General features: G+C 39.4%; 1 protein-coding gene across 1 annotated transcript in view; it reads left to right on the forward strand.

The window, feature by feature from the left end:
* The first annotated feature begins 342 nt into the window (after positions 1 to 342).
* The window catches only part of LOC143793043 (progonadoliberin-2), a 61803-nt gene continuing 42039 nt past the window's right edge, over positions 343 to 20106 (forward strand). Inside the window, exon 1 of the mRNA XM_077279624.1 lies at positions 343 to 430. The gene's annotated coding sequence lies outside the window, so the exon portion shown is untranslated. The remainder of the gene's footprint in view (positions 431 to 20106) is intronic.

Here is a 20106-nt window from a genome sequence, read left to right on the forward strand (position 1 = left end):
TTTATAAAAGTGACGACTTTTCAGCATTGTATGAAGCTGTATTTCCATACTTTGACCATCAGTAGAATCATGTTCTCTTTTACATTTGCACATATAGGGGCAGTATACTGTATGATGTATTTCAGGAGCTGTCTGCCTCTGATTTTGCCCCATGTTCACATGTATAGACATTGCAACTTTATTTCCTACGTAAACTGTTCCCGACTCCAGATGTAAGAGGGGAGCGCAGTGTTGGAGCCCCCCACCAGCCGGAGATATGATGGCATGTGCTGTGACTGAGACCTGGTGGTGTCACCAGTCAGACCCCAGACGTCAGCAGAAGGCAGATCCTGGGAAGTCGTCCTCACCCAGGCGCAGCGGATGTATAAATACGCAGGGCAGGTGCTCGCCACTTAGAGAAGTCTGGAGGATCTAAGCAGACACCTGCAAGGTACGTGCCCACCTGCTGCCCACCTTACTGCATGTCATAGTGTACAGATGTAGCAGAGCTGAGTGTGTTACTGAACACTTTATCTGTAACCTGTCTGAAAACTCTGTTAATCCCATTTCCTTAGGACAGATATATGACACAGTCAGCTCTGCTGCATCTTTGTGGCAGGGTCATATATTTCTTATGATTTTCTTCTCTTGCGTCTCATGACAATTGGTATTTTTTCCTCCACTGATTTGTATAGATCACTAATATAGTGTAATAATGGATTGTGTCCATGACAAAGTCAACCCTGCTACATGATGTGTCGGAGCTAAATAGGTATTTGGAATATTTCATTTTTGCTTACTGCGTCACTGAACTCATTCATTTGTGATAATTTCCCTGCATTTCTATAGATAGACCAAAATGCAAACTCAGCTCTGCTACATCACGTCACACACAGATATGACATTCATTTCTAAGTGTTTCCTTATTATGGAGAGACCCAGAATACTAGCGTAGAACATAGCAATGATAGAAAACTTTTCTCTACACTGACAAACTCAGCTCTGCTACATATGTAACATACGGACGTGGCGGCGTCTGAACTGTTTTTGTGCATTTTGATAAGTTTACATTTTTTTACAGAACTTAGCAGATCTTTATCAGAAGCAAAATGTGATAATTATTACAATTTACACAAACTGAGCTCTGCTGTTCCGCAAATATGATTCTATCCATACACTTGTATTGGACTTGCAGAAATAGCATTCCGGGACCCCCATTGTTCACCTCAGTGGGGTCCCAGCAGGATATTAAATATATGCCATAAACTTAGTATTTTTCCCGAAAAGATCAAAGTGTGATACAAACATGAGTTGTACCAAAGGACAAACTCAGCTCTGCTACATCTTTACCTACAAAGATGCCATTAAACTTAGCATTTTGCATATAGCACTAACTGTTCAGATTAGTAGTTGTGCCAAGTGACAAATCCAGCTCTGCTACATCATTAGAATCATGATATGAGCAGGAACTGAGCCAAATAACGAACTCGCCACCGCTACATCATTAGAATTTGATCGGACTTTTGTACACCTTGATTGTACCAAGCGACAAACTAAACTCTGCTGCCTCTGCTATCGTAGATGAAGGGGTTTGATGTGACGGCATTTGCACGGTGTAGCGGCTCGGAGATTATAAAGATTAACCATTCGCTGTCCCATCCCTGGGATATATTATTACGATGATGCCTCATGACCGCTCACACTCCTTGGGGACGATCTCGACATTGATCCTTTCTGTCTGAGTTTACACTTTATTTTCCACACGTGAACGATGCTGGAAATTTTCAATCTTTTACGCTTTCGACCTCCATTAAACCTATTTAAAGGGACGGGACGGATGACGCGGCCGCTCAGGACGGAGGGTGGTCGGGGCGACAAGATCTGCAGACAGCGGAGACATTGGAATGATGAATTGCAGATATTTGGGAATGTAATGACAATGTAACGTCTCTAGTCATATAGTCAGGAAAGTTTTGATTATCTGCCGCGGTAGGACTACAAGTACCACAGTGCTCTGCTAGCTGGGAGCTGCAGTTCTGCAGAGCCCTCTAATGTTATACTCTCCAGAATGAGGGAATCTGTAATCACTGTGTCAGGGACGTATTGTCCTCTATGGACAGATAGCAGCGCAGGATCCGGAGGGACGAGACCCAACAATCTACTGGAAAAGAGAATAAATGATGCGATCTGCTGATAAAAGCTAAGACCCCTAATAACGAGAATTATGCAAACTCCGACCTGGTCTAGGAACGAACATGTGCCCCTACATTCCGGAGTGTTCTATAAGTAATGATATGTATCATTCAGAGAGGTGGGTAATACCTGACAGCAAAGTCATCCTGCTGCTCACTGAACCCCTCCACTTGTAATGCTCAGTGACTGAAATGGATAGTCAATCACGTAATAAGGCACAGCCAGTATTATACTCCAGAGCTGCACTCACTATTCTGCTGGTGTCACGTGGTTACAGTGACAGTATGGAGCCAGAAGACTGCAGCGTCTGATTGCTCCTACTTCGTTGTTGAGAAGAAGTACTTCTTCATTTTAAATGTGTTTATTTCTTCTGGCAGAACAGGGGTTAATCGGCCATGATAGAAATCCCTGTGCTCACAGCTGAGCTCGGTTAGCTACTCCCTTCCCCTTTTTTAATCTGGGCTCTGATACAATCCTTGTCAGTGCTAGCATTTGCTACAGTACATGGCTAATGGAGGGAGAGGAGTTCATATGAGGAGAGTTGGAGGAGTTATCTGTGACTGTTGCTTGGTTTGTATGTGTGGTAGCTCCCTATCCTTCTCTATTTTGGTTTATTCCCCTACCTCCACGCCCCAGTGCATTTCTCTGTTATACCTGAGTATTTTATATGCCTGGAGTTTTCTGTTAACCCTTCTTTCTGTTGCCTTGTTTGTCGGGTTTGTGTACTAGGGTGCACAGTAGCACCCCCTTTTCCCTGCGTGGGGGTAGAGAACAGACGGAGAGCTAATACAGGAGATAAGGCAAGGGTGGAGGCCCTGGCATCCTCACCTTCAGAAGTATCCGAGGGAGTAGGGCGAGCGAAGGTGCCCCCTAGTGTTAGGAACAGAGAAGAAGCCTCTGGTCCTGGGTCACCCGACAGCTGTATCTTGACATTTGCTCTGACCGTAACCATTTTTTCTGTTCTATTATAGATCCAATTGCTGCTCTGAAAGGGCAACTGCGGCATCTCAATCTGGAGGTGGCAGATTTACACATGGTGGGTTTGCAGCACCCTCATACATCTGATGGACTCCTATCTCCCTAGCAAACCATAGTGGAGCCCAAGGTCGCATTGCCTGACAGGTTCTCTCGGGGGGGGGGGGGGTGATGAGTTTGTTGTTTTCAGAGAGGTCTGTAAACTGTACTTCAGGTTATGTCCAGTTTCTTCAGGTACAGAGGAGCAACGTGTGGGGATAGTAATCTCGCTCCTTCAGGGTGACCCGCAAGCATGGTAATTTTCTCACCCATCTGACTCCTAGCTGCTTTAGACGGTGGAGGGATTTTTTCGGGCACTGGGCCTTATATATGATGACCCCGATCGCATCTTCTTAGCTGAGTCCACACTGCGCCAACTTCAGCAAGGAGACCGGCCGGAGGAGGAATATTACTCTGAGTTTCGGAGGTGGGCCACGGACACCAAGTGGAATGACCCTGCACTCCGTAGTCAGTTCTTTTTTGTAAATAAAAAAGATGGGGGGTTATGTCCTTGCCTGGATTTCCGTGAACTCAATACGATCACTGTCCGTGATCCTTACCCACTCCCTCTCCTTCCAGACCTCTTTTGTCAAATTGTAGGTGCAAAATGGTTCTCTAAGATCTACCTCAGGGGGGCACAAACTCTCATCCGCATTAAAGAGGGTGATGAGTCGAAAACTACTCTCAATACGCCTGAGGAACATTTTGAGAATCTGGTGATGCCTTTTGGGTTGACGAACGTCTTTCAATCTTTCAACACTTTATAAATGACATATTTAGTCATCTAGTAGGCAGATTTGTGGTTATCTATCTGGATGACATATTAATTTATTCACCTGACCTTGAGTCACACCAGGGACATGTCAGGCAGGTCTTACATATACTCTGAGACAATAAATTATATGTCAAACCCGAGAAGTGTATGTTCTTGGTTGAGGAGATCCCTTTCCTAGGCTATGTGTTGTCTTCCACCGGTTTTCTCAAGGATCCGGTGAAAGTCTGGGTGGTATTGAAGACGTTACAAATATTTTTAGATTTTGCCAACTACTACGGTAAATTCATAAAGAACTTTTCAATAGTAGCCAAACCTCTTACAGATGTGACCAGAAAGTGGATGGACTTCTCCACGTGCCCCAGTCCTGCCAGGGAGGCATTTGATACATTGAAGAGGTGTTTTTCTTCTGTGCTGATTCTTATTCAGCCTGACGTCTCTCAACCCTCTATTGTTGATGTTGATGCATCTGCGGTGGGAGTGGGGGCTGTATTGTTGCAGGGTGCGTCCCTGGTAAATGGCGTCCCTGTGCTTATTTTTCTAAAAAACTCACTTTCTGAGAAAAATTATGACATTGGTAACAGGGAACTCTTAGCAATCAAATGGGCTTTTGAAGAGTGGTGTCATTTTTTGGAGGGATCGGTTCACCCAGTTATGGTAATCATGGATCATAAGAATCTGGTATATTTGGAATCGGCGAAATGTCTAACGCCTCGACAGGCAAGATGGGCATTGTTCTTTACCAGGTTTAACTTTTTTGTCACATATAGGCTGGGAAACAAAAACATTAAGGCTGATGCCTTATCCCGTTGCTTTCCTGGGGGTGGGGAAATAAGTGTGAACCTATTCTTCAAAAAGGGGTGGTTATGGCGTCTATATGCTTCGATCTGGAGAGAGGTTGTTGATAGGGGGATGCCCCTTCTGCCCGTCCACTTGGTAAACTGTTTGTTCCTGTTAATCTCCGTGTTCGAGTCCTCAGCGAACATTACGATTCAATGTTGGCCAGACATCCTGGTAATAAAGCCACCTCTGATCTAGTTGGCGTTTTTGGTGGCCAGGTGCTCATAAGGATATCCGGGAGTATGCCTGCAGTGTCTGTGCGCGTTCCAAGACCTCTCATACTCGCCCGTTGGGGGATCTCCAACTGTTGGTGATTCCCAGCAGACCTTGGACTTACTTGTCAGTCGATTTTATCACAGATCTAATCATGTTAGAAGGGAATACTGTAATCCTGGTGGTAGTGGACAGATTCAGTTTGATGTCCCATTTTAATCGCTTTACCAAATGCCAAATCTTTGGCGCAAGTTTTAGTAAGGGAAATTGTAAGATTACATGGGATCCCGACCGATATTGTTTCTGATCGGGGGGTGCAGTTTGTCTCCAAGTTTTGGAGGGCATTTTGCACCAGTCTGGGATCCACTTTTCACCCACAGTCTAATGGGCAGACTGAATGGATTAACCAGAATCTAGAGACATACCTCAGGCGTTTTGTATCTGAAAATCAGGAGTACTGGGTTATCTGTTTAACGTTAGCTGAATTTGCTGTAAATAATTGTTGTCAGGAATCGACCAGTAAGTCCCCGTTTTTTGGGGCATATGGATTCAATCCTCAGTTTAGTTCTTTTAGTGGTAATCACCCCTCTGGATTACTGTTGGAAGAACGGTTTTCATCTTCCATTTCTACCATATGGCAGGCGGTTACAAATAATTTGAGGAAGCTGGTATCCAAATATAAGATTGTGGCTGATCGGAGACTTTTGGTGGGTGCGGACCTGTGTGTTGGTGACTTGGTGTGGTTGTCCTCTAGGAACATTAATCTGAAGGTTCCGTCTTTGAAACTGGGTCCCAGGTTTATCGGTCCTCATAAGATCATAGCCATCGTCAATCCCGTAGCATTCGACTTTCTTTACCACCTACCTTTAGGATCTGTAACGTATTCCATTGTTTTCTCCTCAAAAAATATGTTGCATCTTCAGTACCATCACCTCTACCACCATCTTCTGTCTTTGTTGATGGAAACTTGGAGTTTCAGTTTGTGAAGATCTTGGATTCTTGTGTTGATCGTCGGTTGCTTCAGTATCTGGTACATTTAAGGGGGTACGGTCCTGAGGAGAGGAGGCGGGTACCAGCATCAAATGTTCATGCGGCCAGACTGGTCCGGGCTTTTCACATGGCACACCCTGATAGGCCTGGTCCTGAGATTATGGAGGTCTCTCGTAGAAGAGGGGGTACTGTCACGGAGTTGTTCCTACTCCTGTGCTGAGAAGAGGCACTTCTACATTATGTGTTTATTTCATCTGGCAGAACAGGGGCTATCCAGCCATGTTGGAAATCCCTGTGCTCACAGCTGAGCTCGGTTAGCCACTCCTTTCCCCTTTATAATCTGGGCTCTGATACAAATCCTTGTCAGAGCTAGCATTTCCACTCCTAGCTAGTATTTGCTGCATGGCTAACGGTGGGAGAGGAGTTCATATAAGACGAAGAGTTGGAGGAGTTATCTGTGACTGTTGCTTGGTTTGTACTGTATGCATGGTAACTCCCTATCCTCTATTTTGAGTTATTCCCCTACTGTCACACCCCGGGGCATTCCTCTGTTGTATATAAGTGAATATTTTGTATGCTTGGAGTTTTCTGTTAACTCTTGTTTGTGTTGCCTTGTTTGTCGGGTTGGGGTACTACGGTGCACAGTAGCACCCCTCTTCCCTAGGTGGGGGAGGAGAAAGAACGGGGAATAACTCAGAGGACAAGGCAAGAGTGGAGGCACCAGCATCTTCACCTTCAGAAGTATCCTGGGGAGTAAGGTGAGCTAGGTCACCTAATGTTAGGGACAGGAAAGAAGACCCTGGTCCCGGGTCACCTGACAGCTGTGTCGTGACACTTATCTTGTACTGATCCTGAGTTACATCCTGTATTATACTCCAGAGCTGCACTCACTATTCTGCTTGTGCAGTCACTGTGTTCATACACTACATTACTGTTCCTGTACTGATCCTGAGTTACATCCTGTATTATACCCCAGAGCTGCACTCACTATTCTGCTGGTGCAGTCACTGTGTACATACATTACATTACTGATCCTGAGTTACATCCTGTATTATACCCCAGAGCTGCACTCACCATATTGAAATCTTCTGGTTACGAGAAACCTGTGATGTTTTCATTATATGTTCTTGTAAGAAGAGGGACTGTGCCGCGGGCACCTTTCTTGTGCCAGGTCCGGAACTGTCGGGGCTGTCTCCTCTGTTGTCCGGGGGAAAGCTTAGGAGACCGGACCAATCATTGCAGGCGGAAACAGGGGGTGTGGCTAAGCGCTTACAGACTCAGCGCGCGCAGAAACGGGCAGACTTGGTGGGAAGAGAAAGTGCGCAGCCGATATAGCTCAGGCCCACACTCGAGCATCCCCGCCACCACTGACAGAGACTGTGAGGAAGGACGTGCAGTGTGCGCGTTGGTGACCACAAAGTGCAGTGTTGAACATTCCGGGCTAGTGAGTGCTGCGCGCGTGCTGCCAAAGAGAGACCGGGTGCAGGAGTGCCATCTGCGCCCTGATTCACCAGTGTACGTCTGCTGGGTCCCTTCAGGTTCAGACCCACGTTCCTCCGTCCACATCAGTACATGGACTAGGGGCTCAGTGGAAGGTACCGGAGACCAACCGCTGTCACCAGATGACGGACCATTGTTACCTCCAGGACCATGTTGGACAAGAGCCATGTCAGCCATTGTTGGCGCCATCACCAGCTCCGGGACTACCACATCTTGATAAACATCTGGCAGGATAAGTTAACCCCCCAAGAACTGTTAATACCCAACCCCCTAGTTAAACTTTAACCTCCCTGTGGAGTATCGTAGTGTGAATTAAAATAGTTAACCCTTGCTCTGCCTCCTGCCCGTCACTGCATCCCGCAACCTGCTCACATTCTGTTTCAATTCATTGCGGTTTTCTCTTTCTGTTGTCAGTAGAAGATATTCCGGTGTAGATTCCGTCCTGCTTCGGCTGTGTTCACATTCAGCATTTTTTCTACAGTAATTCTTGCTTTTTTGGCATTCATAATACAGGCTTTCTTGACCAGTGTTTTTAGCTGCGGTTTTTGGTGCAGATGATTTGGTGTGTGATTTTTCTACAGTTTAGGTTTATTCACCAGAAATGCAGGAAGAAATGCCACCCTGTTTTTTCTTGTGTTTTTGCAGTTTTTTTTTCTCACTTTCTCATTTCTTTCTATGGAAAAACACAGGAAGAATTGACACGCTGCAGTTCTTCATTTTAGTCAGTAAACAAATATGACAATTGTGTGCGGAGACTCCTGAGATCTCCACGATTTTACTCGTCCTGTAAAAAGCAGCTTTTAATTTGCATAAAATTTCAAAAACTGCCTAAAAAAACCCCAAACTTTGCATGTGAACACAGCCTTATACAGGTCAGGGTTGTCAGAGTGCAGCAATGCTGATAGGTTTCTACCTGCACTGATACATTGTAACGAATTCTGAGGACACCGGAAAGAGATTGCTGCTCTTATGGCTGTGTGCAGACTTGTGAGTCTTTGCAGCAGATTTTTCTGCACCAAAATCCTGAGTGTTTGCAGGGAAAATGCAGCAATCATTTTAACCCCTTTTATACTTGTTCTACATCAGTCACTGCTTCCAACAGCAGCTATCAGAACTGGCTCCGATCGCTGCCGTTTTACCCCCTGCTTGCTGCTGCCAAGTCCCTGACTGAAGTAGTTGGGGTCCTTTTGTTTGACTGCAGCAATCACCTATGAGGACTAAAAAAAAAGAAATTCTACATGTTTGGTATCGCCGAAATCGTACTGACCGGGAGAATCACGTCACCTGGTCATTTTTACCAAGCAATAAACACTGTAAAAAGTAAAATAATCGAGTTATTCACATTTTCCAGAACATCTGATCGCCCAGTAGTTGTCCCCATTGAGTATCGTGACCTGGGCCCTTTAAGGGGTATAATCCCAATGTATATACCTGTCGGGGTAATGGTCGAAGACCAAACTTCTTACTAAGTAATAGAACTTGAGAAGTGTTCCCGAAAATGTATTAAAAAACAATCAGGGACGGAGGCGAAAATCTGCAATCAAGGGTTCAATGTAAGCCGACATAATAGGCCTTCATAACAGGATGAAAAAAAGCTGCAAAGAACCGAAAAATGAGCGGCAGTGACATGATGCTGTAAGACAGATGTAGCAGAGCCGAGTTTGTTATTTGTCACAATGCCTTATGTACGGTTTTATTACTGTGCAATGAAGGAAAAGGTGAGTAACACATTCAGTTCTGCTACATCACTTACAGCTTTTATGTCAGTTTGCGAGACTGAAATTGCAGTGAGAATATTGGCATCAGATCGTCAGATAATTGTCCATATTTTGTTGTATTATTCCTACTTTTATTTTCGTGCTTGAAACTTAATTTTTCTGATACTGAGACTCAGATTCTTTATATAACGCCAGGGTTATATAATACAATTTTTACTACCTGTAGCCACCACCAGGGGGAGCTGGAGAGATGTATAACAATAGGTCAGATTGCTGTCAGATCCTGAGCTCCCCCTAGTGGAGACTGCACACAGTCTTAAAATTGAAATGGTGTTAAAAAGTGGATATTGCCTTTAAGGCGATACATTTGGGACCCTTTAAATAAATATTGGGTTATTTTTTATTTTGTTTTATAACTCTATAGAATTGTTGCAGATCTGCAGTATTAGGGCAGTGATTCATTTCCCACTGCACTTCACAGAGTGATGACGACACAGTCTGGGGGTCGTTTAGGCGCCAGACGGTTTAGGGAACGGAGATCGATGTTATGTGTCAGGTCAGGAGGCATCAATTAGGTAATGCTGCCCGGGGACAGTGCCCAGAGCAGCGTCACCAGCTGGGGATATTAACACCCAACCTGCTGCAGGACTACAACTCCCACTATAGCCAGACAGCCAAAGCACATGCTGGGAGTAGTAGTCCTGCAGTGGCTGGAGAATCAGACAGGCAGTCCGATATTGACTTCCATGACGCACAGATGTAGCAGAGCTGAGTATGTCGCTCCATCCGGCAGCAGAGAATAAAGCTTCATTATTTCCCTGTAACAGGCTGCACGGGGTTAAACTCTATTTCTCTGCGGATTACCGCCATATCTGCAGGGAATGGCATTTTTTTGGCTGACAAGTTTCCTGTAATGTGATTTTTTAAAATTTGGCTAAATAATGTGTTTGTTCTGTCGTGTGGATCAGTGCAGGTGATAATAAATAACGGACAAAAGGGAATAAAAAGCCATTTTTATCAGTATTTTACTTAAAATATTTTTCTAAAACTTTTTTTTAACCATTTTTGGTATTTCGGGATCTTATTTGCTACATCAGCAGCAGGAGGAATAGAAGTACTACAAGTAGCATAATAATAGCAGTATTAATAGTTACCAGTAGGACTAGTAATACTGCAGCAGTAATAGAATAAGTAGCACTAATAACAGTAGTAGTAATAGAACTAGCTTCAGGACTTGTAGCACTAATAGTCACAGTAGTAGAAGGCAGCACTAGTAGCAACAACACCAGGATTAATAGAAGACTTTGTAGCAGAAGCAGTATTAGTAATAGGTACAGTATTAGTAATAGCAGCAGTATTAGTAATAGCAGCAGTATTAGTAATAGGAGCAGTATTAGTAATAGCAGCAGTATTATTAATAGGAGCAGTATTAGTAATAGCAGCAGTATTAGTAGTAGGAGCAGTATTAGTAATAGCAGCAGTATTAGTAATAGGAGCAGTATTAGTAATAAGAGCAGTATTAGTAACAGGAGCAGTATTAGTAATAGGAGCAGTATTAGTATTAGCAGCAGTATTAGTAATAAGAACAGTATTAGTAATAGCAGCAGTATTAGTAATAGCAGCAGTATTAGTAATAGGAGCAGTATTAGTAATAGGAGCAGTATTAGTAATAGCAGCAGCATTAGTAATAGCAGCATTATTAGTAATAGGAGCAGTATTAGTAATAGGAGCAGTATTAGTAATAGCAGCAGTATTAGTAATAGCAGCAGTATTAGTAATAGGAGCAGTATTAGTAATAGCAGCAGTATTAGTAATAGGAGCAGTATTAGTAATAGGAGCAGTATTAGTAATAGCAGCAGTATTAGTAATAGCAGCAGTATTAGTAATAGGAGCAGCATTAGTAATAGCAGCATTATTAGTAATAGGAGCAGTATTAGTAATAGCAGCAGTATTAGTAATAGCAGCAGTATTAGTATTAGGAGCAGTATTAGTAATAGCAGCAGTAAGTGCTAGGAGCAGTATTAGTAATAGGAGCAGTATTAGTAATAGCGGCAGTATTAGTAATAGGAGCAGTATTAGCAATAGGAGCAGTATTAGTAATAGCAGCAGTATTAGTAATAGGAGCAGTATTAGTAATAGCAGCAGTATTAGTAATAGCAGCAGTATTAGTAATAGGAGCAGTATTAGTAATAGCAGCAGCATTAGTAATAGCAGCATTATTAGTAATAGGAGCAGTATTAGTAATAGCAGCATTATTAATAATAGGAGCAGTATTAGTAATAGCAGCAGTATTAGTAATAAGAGCAGTATTAGTAATAAGAACAGTATTAGTAATAGAAGCAGTATTAGTAATAGCAGCATTATTAGTAATAGGAGCAGTATTAGTAATAGCGGCAGTATTAGTAATAGCAGCAGTATTAGTAATAGGAGCAGTATTAGTAATAGGAGCAGTATTAGTAATAGCAGCACTATTAGTAATAGGAGCAGTATTAGTAATAGCAGCAGCATTAGTAATAGCAGCATTATTAGTAATAGGAGCAGTATTAGTAATAGCAGCAGTATTAGTAATAGCAGCAGTATTAGTAATAGGAGCAGTATTAGTAATAGCAGCAGTATTAGTAATAGCAGCAGTATTAGTAATAAGAACAGTATTAGTAATAGCAGCAGTATTAGTAATAGGAGCAGTATTAGTAATAGCAGCAGTGTTAGTAAAAGCAGCAGTATTAGTAACAGGAGCAGTATTAGTAACAGCAGCAGTATTAGTAACAGGAGCAGTATTAGTAATAGGAGCACTATTAGTAATAGGAGCAGTATTAGTAATAGCAGCAGTATTAGTAATAGGAGCAGTATTAGTAATAGCAGCAGTATTAGTAATAGGAGCAGTATTAGTAATAGGAGCAGTATTAGTAATAGGAGCAGTATTAGTAATAGCAGCATTACTAGTAATAGGAGCAGTATTAGTAATAGGAGCAGTATTAGTAATAGCAGCAGTATTAGTAATAGGAGCAGTATTAGTAATAGCAGCAGTATTAGTAATAGGAGCAATATTAGTAATAGCGGCATTATTAGTAATAGCGGCAGTATTAGTAATAGGAGCAGTATTAGTAATAGGAGCAGTATTAGTAATAGCAGCAGTGTTCGTAATAGGAGCAGTATTAGTAATAGCAGCAGTATTAGTAATAGGAGCAGTATTAGTAATAGGAGCAGTATTAGTAATAGCAGCAGTATTAGTAATAGGAGCAGTATTAGTAATAGGAGCAGTATTAGTAATAGCAGCAGTATTAGTAATAGGAGCAGTATTAGTAATAGCAGCATTATTAGTAATAGGAGCAGTATTAGTAATAGCAGCAGTATTAGTAATAGCAGCAGTATTAGTAATTGGAGCAGTATTAGTAATAGCAGTAAGTGCTAGGAGCAGTATTAGTAATAGGAGCAGTATTAGTAATAGCGGCAGTATTAGTAATAGGAGCAGTATGAGCAATAGGAGCAGTATTAGTAATAGCAGCAGTATTAGTAATAGGAGCAGTATTAGTAATAGCAGCAGTATTAGTAATAGGAGCAGTATTAGTTATAGGAGCAGTATTAGTAATAGCAGCAGTATTAGTAATAGCAGCAGTATTAGTAATAGGAGCAGCATTAGTAATAGCAGCATTATTAGTAATAGGAGCAGTATTAGTAATAGCAGCAGTGCTAGTAATAGCAGCATTATTAGTAATAGGAGCAGTATTAGTAATAGGAGCAGTATTAGTAATAGGTGCAGTATTAGTAATAGCGGCAGTATTAGTAATAGGAGCAGTATTAGTAATAGGAGCAGTATTACTAATAGCAGCATTATTAGTAATAGGAACAGTATTAGTATTAGCAGCAGCATTAGTAATAGCAGCATTATTAGTAATTGGAGCAGTATTAGTAATAGCAGCAGTATTAGTAATAGCAGCAGTATTAGTAATAGGAGCAGTATTAGTAATAGCGGCAGTATTAGTAATAGCGGCAGTATTAGTAATAGCAGCAGTATTAGTAATAGCAGCAGTATTAGTAATAGGAGCAGTATTAGTAATAGCAGCAGTATTAGTAATAGCAGCAGTATTAGTAATAGGAGCAGTATTAGTAATAGGACCAGTATTAGTAATAGCGGCAGTATTAGTAATAGCGGCATTATTAGTAATAGCGGCAGTATTTGTAATAGGAGCAGTATTAGTAATAGCAGCAGTATTAATAGGAGCAGTATTAGTAATAGCAGCATTATTAGTAACAGGAGCAGTATTAGTAATAGCAGCAGTATTAGTAATAGCAGCAGTATTAGTAATTGGAGCAGTATTAGTAATAGCAGTAAGTGCTAGGAGCAGTATTAGTAATAGGAGCAGTATTAGTAATAGCGGCAGTATTAGTAATAGGAGCAGTATGAGCAATAGGAGCAGTATTAGTAATAGCAGCAGTATTAGTAATAGGAGCAGTATTAGTAATAGCAGCAGTATTAGTAATAGGAGCAGTATTAGTTATAGGAGCAGTATTAGTAATAGCAGCAGTATTAGTAATAGCAGCAGTATTAGTAATAGTAGCAGCATTAGTAATAAGAGCAGTATTAGTAATAAGAGCAGTATTAGTAATAGGAGCAGTATTAGTAATAGCGGCAGTATTAGTAATAGCGGCAGTATTAGTAATAGAAGCAGTATTAGTAATAGGAGCAGTATTAGTAATAGCAGCAGCATTAGTAATAGGAGCAGCATTAGTAATAGGAGCAGTATTAGTAATAGGAGCAGTATTAGTAATAGTGGCAGTATTAGTAATAGGAGCAGTATTAGCAATAGGAGCAGTATTAGTAATAGCAGCAGTATTAGTAATAGGAGCAGTATTAGTAATAGCAGCAGTATTAGTAATAGGAGCAGTATTAGTAATAGCAGCAGTATTAGTAATAAGAACAGTATTAGTAATAGCAGCAGTATTAGTAATAGCAGCATTATTAGTAATAGGAGCAGTATTAGTAATAGCAGCAGTATTAGTAATAGGAGCAGTGTTAGTAATAGGAGCAGTATTAGTAATAGGAGCAGTATTAGTAATAGCAGCTCTATTAGTAATAGGAGCAGTATTAGTAATAGCAGCAGCATTAGTAATAGCAGCATTATTAGTAATAGGAGCAGTATTAGTAATAGCGGCAGTATTAGTAATAGGAGCAGTATTAGTAATAGCAGCATTATTAGTAATAGGAGCAGTATTAGTAATAGGAGCAGTATTAGTAATAGCAGCAGTATTAGTAATAGGAGCAGTATTAGTAATAGGAGCAGTATTAGTAATAGCAGCAGTATTAGTAATAGGAGCAGCATTAGTAATAGCAGCATTATTAGTAATAGGAGCAGTATTAGTAATAGCAGCAGTATTAGTAATAGGAGCAGTATTAGTAATAGCAGCAGTAAGTGCTAGGAGCAGTATTAGTAATAGGAGCAGTATTAGTAATAGCGGCAGTATTAGTAATAGGAGCAGTACTAGCAATAGGAGCAGTATTAGTAATAGCAGCAGTATTAGTAATAGGAGCAGTATAGGTAATAGCAGCAGTATTAGTAATAGCAGCATTATTAGTAATAGGAGCAGTATTAGTAATAGCAGCAGTATTAGTAATAAGAGCAGTATTAGTAATAGCAGCAGTATTAGTAATAAGAACAGTATTAGTAATAGAAGCAGTATTAGTAATAGCAGCATTATTAGTAATAGGAGCAGTATTAGTAATAGCGGCAGTATTAGTAATAGCAGCAGTATTAGTAATAGGAGCAGTATTAGTAATAGGAGCAGTATTAGTAATAGCAGCACTATTAGTAATAGGAGCAGTATTAGTAATAGCAGCAGCATTAGTAATAGCAGCATTATTAGTAATAGGAGCAGTATTAGTAATAGCAGCAGTATTAGTAATAGCAGCAGTATTAGTAATAGGAGCAGTATTAGTAATAGCAGCAGTATTAGTAATAGCAGCAGTATTAGTAATAAGAACAGTATTAGTAATAGCAGCAGTATTAGTAATAGGAGCAGTATTAGTAATAGCAGCAGTGTTAGTAAAAGCAGCAGTATTAGTAACAGGAGCAGTATTAGTAACAGCAGCAGTATTAGTAACAGGAGCAGTATTAGTAATAGGAGCACTATTAGTAATAGGAGCAGTATTAGTAATAGCAGCAGTATTAGTAATAGGAGCAGTATTAGTAATAGCAGCAGTATTAGTAATAGGAGCAGTATTAGTAATAGGAGCAGTATTAGTAATAGGAGCAGTATTAGTAATAGCAGCATTACTAGTAATAGGAGCAGTATTAGTAATAGGAGCAGTATTAGTAATAGCAGCAGTATTAGTAATAGGAGCAGTATTAGTAATAGCAGCAGTATTAGTAATAGGAGCAATATTAGTAATAGCGGCATTATTAGTAATAGCGGCAGTATTAGTAATAGGAGCAGTATTAGTAATAGGAGCAGTATTAGTAATAGCAGCAGTGTTCGTAATAGGAGCAGTATTAGTAATAGCAGCAGTATTAGTAATAGGAGCAGTATTAGTAATAGGAGCAGTATTAGTAATAGCAGCAGTATTAGTAATAGGAGCAGTATTAGTAATAGGAGCAGTATTAGTAATAGCAGCAGTATTAGTAATAGGAGCAGTATTAGTAATAGCAGCATTATTAGTAATAGGAGCAGTATTAGTAATAGCAGCAGTATTAGTAATAGCAGCAGTATTAGTAATTGGAGCAGTATTAGTAATAGCAGTAAGTGCTAGGAGCAGTATTAGTAATAGGAGCAGTATTAGTAATAGCGGCAGTATTAGTAATAGGAGCAGTATGAGCAATAGGAGCAGTATTAGTAATAGCAGCAGTATTAGTAATAGGAGCAGTATTAGTAATAGCAGCAGTATTAGTAATAGGAGCAGTATTAGTTATAGGAGCAGTATTAGTAATAGCAGCAGTATTAGTAATAGCAGCAGTATTAGTAATAGGAGCAGCATTAGTAATAGCAGCATTATTAGTAATAGGAGCAGTATTAGTAATAGCAGCAGTGCTAGTAATAGCAGCATTATTAGTAATAGGAGCAGTATTAGTAATAGGAGCAGTATTAGTAATAGGTGCAGTATTAGTAATAGCGGCAGTATTAGTAATAGGAGCAGTATTAGTAATAGGAGCAGTATTACTAATAGCAGCATTATTAGTAATAGGAACAGTATTAGTATTAGCAGCAGCATTAGTAATAGCAGCATTATTAGTAATTGGAGCAGTATTAGTAATAGCAGCAGTATTAGTAATAGCAGCAGTATTAGTAATAGGAGCAGTATTAGTAATAGCGGCAGTATTAGTAATAGCGGCAGTATTAGTAATAGCAGCAGTATTAGTAATAGCAGCAGTATTAGTAATAGGAGCAGTATTAGTAATAGCAGCAGTATTAGTAATAGCAGCAGTATTAGTAATAGGAGCAGTATTAGTAATAGGACCAGTATTAGTAATAGCGGCAGTATTAGTAATAGCGGCATTATTAGTAATAGCGGCAGTATTTGTAATAGGAGCAGTATTAGTAATAGCAGCAGTATTAATAGGAGCAGTATTAGTAATAGCAGCATTATTAGTAACAGGAGCAGTATTAGTAATAGCAGCAGTATTAGTAATAGCAGCAGTATTAGTAATTGGAGCAGTATTAGTAATAGCAGTAAGTGCTAGGAGCAGTATTAGTAATAGGAGCAGTATTAGTAATAGCGGCAGTATTAGTAATAGGAGCAGTATGAGCAATAGGAGCAGTATTAGTAATAGCAGCAGTATTAGTAATAGGAGCAGTATTAGTAATAGCAGCAGTATTAGTAATAGGAGCAGTATTAGTTATAGGAGCAGTATTAGTAATAGCAGCAGTATTAGTAATAGCAGCAGTATTAGTAATAGGAGCAGCATTAGTAATAAGAGCAGTATTAGTAATAAGAGCAGTATTAGTAATAGGAGCAGTATTAGTAATAGCGGCAGTATTAGTAATAGCGGCAGTATTAGTAATAGAAGCAGTATTAGTAATAGGAGCAGTATTAGTAATAGCAGCAGCATTAGTAATAGGAGCAGCATTAGTAATAGGAGCAGTATTAGTAATAGGAGCAGTATTAGTAATAGTGGCAGTATTAGTAATAGGAGCAGTATTAGCAATAGGAGCAGTATTAGTAATAGCAGCAGTATTAGTAATAGGAGCAGTATTAGTAATAGCAGCAGTATTAGTAATAGGAGCAGTATTAGTAATAGCAGCAGTATTAGTAATAAGAACAGTATTAGTAATAGCAGCAGTATTAGTAATAGCAGCATTATTAGTAATAGGAGCAGTATTAGTAATAGCAGCAGTATTAGTAATAGGAGCAGTGTTAGTAATAGGAGCAGTATTAGTAATAGGAGCAGTATTAGTAATAGCAGCTCTATTAGTAATAGGAGCAGTATTAGTAATAGCAGCAGCATTAGTAATAGCAGCATTATTAGTAATAGGAGCAGTATTAGTAATAGCGGCAGTATTAGTAATAGGAGCAGTATTAGTAATAGCAGCATTATTAGTAATAGGAGCAGTATTAGTAATAGGAGCAGTATTAGTAATAGCAGCAGTATTAGTAATAGGAGCAGTATTAGTAATAGGAGCAGTATTAGTAATAGCAGCAGTATTAGTAATAGGAGCAGCATTAGTAATAGCAGCATTATTAGTAATAGGAGCAGTATTAGTAATAGCAGCAGTATTAGTAATAGGAGCAGTATTAGTAATAGCAGCAGTAAGTGCTAGGAGCAGTATTAGTAATAGGAGCAGTATTAGTAATAGCGGCAGTATTAGTAATAGGAGCAGTACTAGCAATAGGAGCAGTATTAGTAATAGCAGCAGTATTAGTAATAGGAGCAGTATAGGTAATAGCAGCAGTATTAGTAATAGGAGCAGTATTAGTAATAGGAGCAGTATTAGTAATAGCAGCAGTATTAGTAATAGCAGCAGTATTAGTAATAGGAGCAGTATTAGTAATAGCAGCAGCATTAGTAATAGCAGCATTATTAGTAATAGGAGCAGTATTAGTAATAGCAGCAGTATTAGTAATAGCAGCATTATTAGTAATAGGAGCAGTATTAGTAATAGGAGCAGTATTAGGAATAGCAGCAGTATTAGTAATAAGAGCAGTATTAGTAATAGCAGCAGTATTAGTAATAAGAACAGTATTAGTAATAGCAGCAGTATTAGTAATAGCAGCATTATTAGTAATAGGAGCAGTATTAGTAATAGCAGCAGTATTAGTAATAGGAGCAGTGTTAGTAATAGGAGCAGTATTAGTAATAGGAGCAGTATTAGTAATAGCAGCTCTATTAGTAATAGGAGCAGTATTAGTAATAGCAGCAGCATTAGTAATAGCAGCATTATTAGTAATAGGAGCAGTATTAGTAATAGCAGCAGTATTAGTAATAGGTGCAGTATTAGTAATAGGAGCAGTATTAGTAATAGCAGCAGTATTAGTAATAGCAGCAGTATTAGTAATAAGAACAGTATTAGTAATAGCAGCAGCATTAGTAATAGGAGCAGTATTAGTAATAGCAGCAGTATTATTAATAGCAGCAGTATTAGTAACAGGAGCAGTATTAGTAATAGGAGCAGTATTAGTAATAGCAGCAGTATTAGTAACAGGAGCAGTATTAGTAATAGGAGCACTATTAGTAATAGGAGCAGTATTAGTAATAGCAGCAGTATTAGTAATAGGAGCAGTATTAGTAATAGCAGCAGTATTAGTAATAGCAGCAGTATTAGTAATAGGAGCAGTATTAGTAATAGCAGCAGTATTAGTAATAGGAGCAGTATTAGTAATAGCAGCATTATTAGTAATAGGAGCAGTATTAGTAATAGGAGCAGTATTAGTAATAGCAGCAGTATTAGTAATAGGAGCAGCATTAGTAATAGGAGCAGTATTAGTAATAAGAGCAGTATTAGTAATAGTGGCAGTATTAGTAATAGCGGCAGTATTAGTAATAGCGGCAGTATTCGTAATAGGAGCAGTATTAGCAATAGCAGCAGTATTAGTAATAGCAGCAGTATTAGTAATAGCAGCAGTATTAGTAATAGGAGCAGCATTAGTAATAGGAGCAGTATTAGTAATAAGAGCAGTATTAGTAATAGCAGCAGTATTAGTAATAGGAGCAGTATTAGTAATAGAAGCAGTATTAGTAATAGGAGCAGTATTAGTAATAGGAGCAGCATTAGTAATAGCAGCATTATTAGTAATAGGAGCAGTATTAGTAATAGCAGCAGTATTAGTAATAGCAGCAGTATTAGTATTAGGAGCAGTATTAGTAATAGCAGCAGTAAGTGCTAGGAGCAGTATTAGTAATAGCTGCAGTATTAGTAATAGCTGCAGTATTAGTAATAGGAGCAGTATTAGCAATAGGAGCAGTATTAGTAATAGCAGCAGTATTAGTAATAGCAGCAGTATTAGTAATAGGAGCAGTATTAGTAATAGGAGCAGTATTAGTAATAGCAGCAGTATTAGTAATAGCAGCAGTATTAGTAATAGGAGCAGTATTAGTAATAGCAGCAGCATTAGTAATAGCAGCATTATTAGTAATAGGAGCAGTATTAGTAATAGCAGCATTATTAGTAATAGGAGCAGTATTAGTAATAGCAGCAGTATTAGTAATAAGAGCAGTATTAGTAATAGCAGCAGTATTAGTAATAAGAACAGTATTAGTAATAGAAGCAGTATTAGTAATAGCAGCATTATTAGTAATAGGAGCAGTATTAGTAATAGCAGCAGTATTAGTAATAGCAGCATTATTAGTAATAGCAGCACTATTAGTAATAGGAGCAGCATTAGTAATAGCAGCATTATTAGTAATAGGAGCAGTATTAGTAATAGGAGCAGTATTAGTAATAGCAGCAGTATTAGAA

Source organism: Ranitomeya variabilis, chromosome 1 (assembly GCF_051348905.1).
Source record: "Ranitomeya variabilis isolate aRanVar5 chromosome 1, aRanVar5.hap1, whole genome shotgun sequence".
Classification (NCBI taxonomy): Eukaryota; Metazoa; Chordata; class Amphibia; order Anura; family Dendrobatidae; genus Ranitomeya; species Ranitomeya variabilis.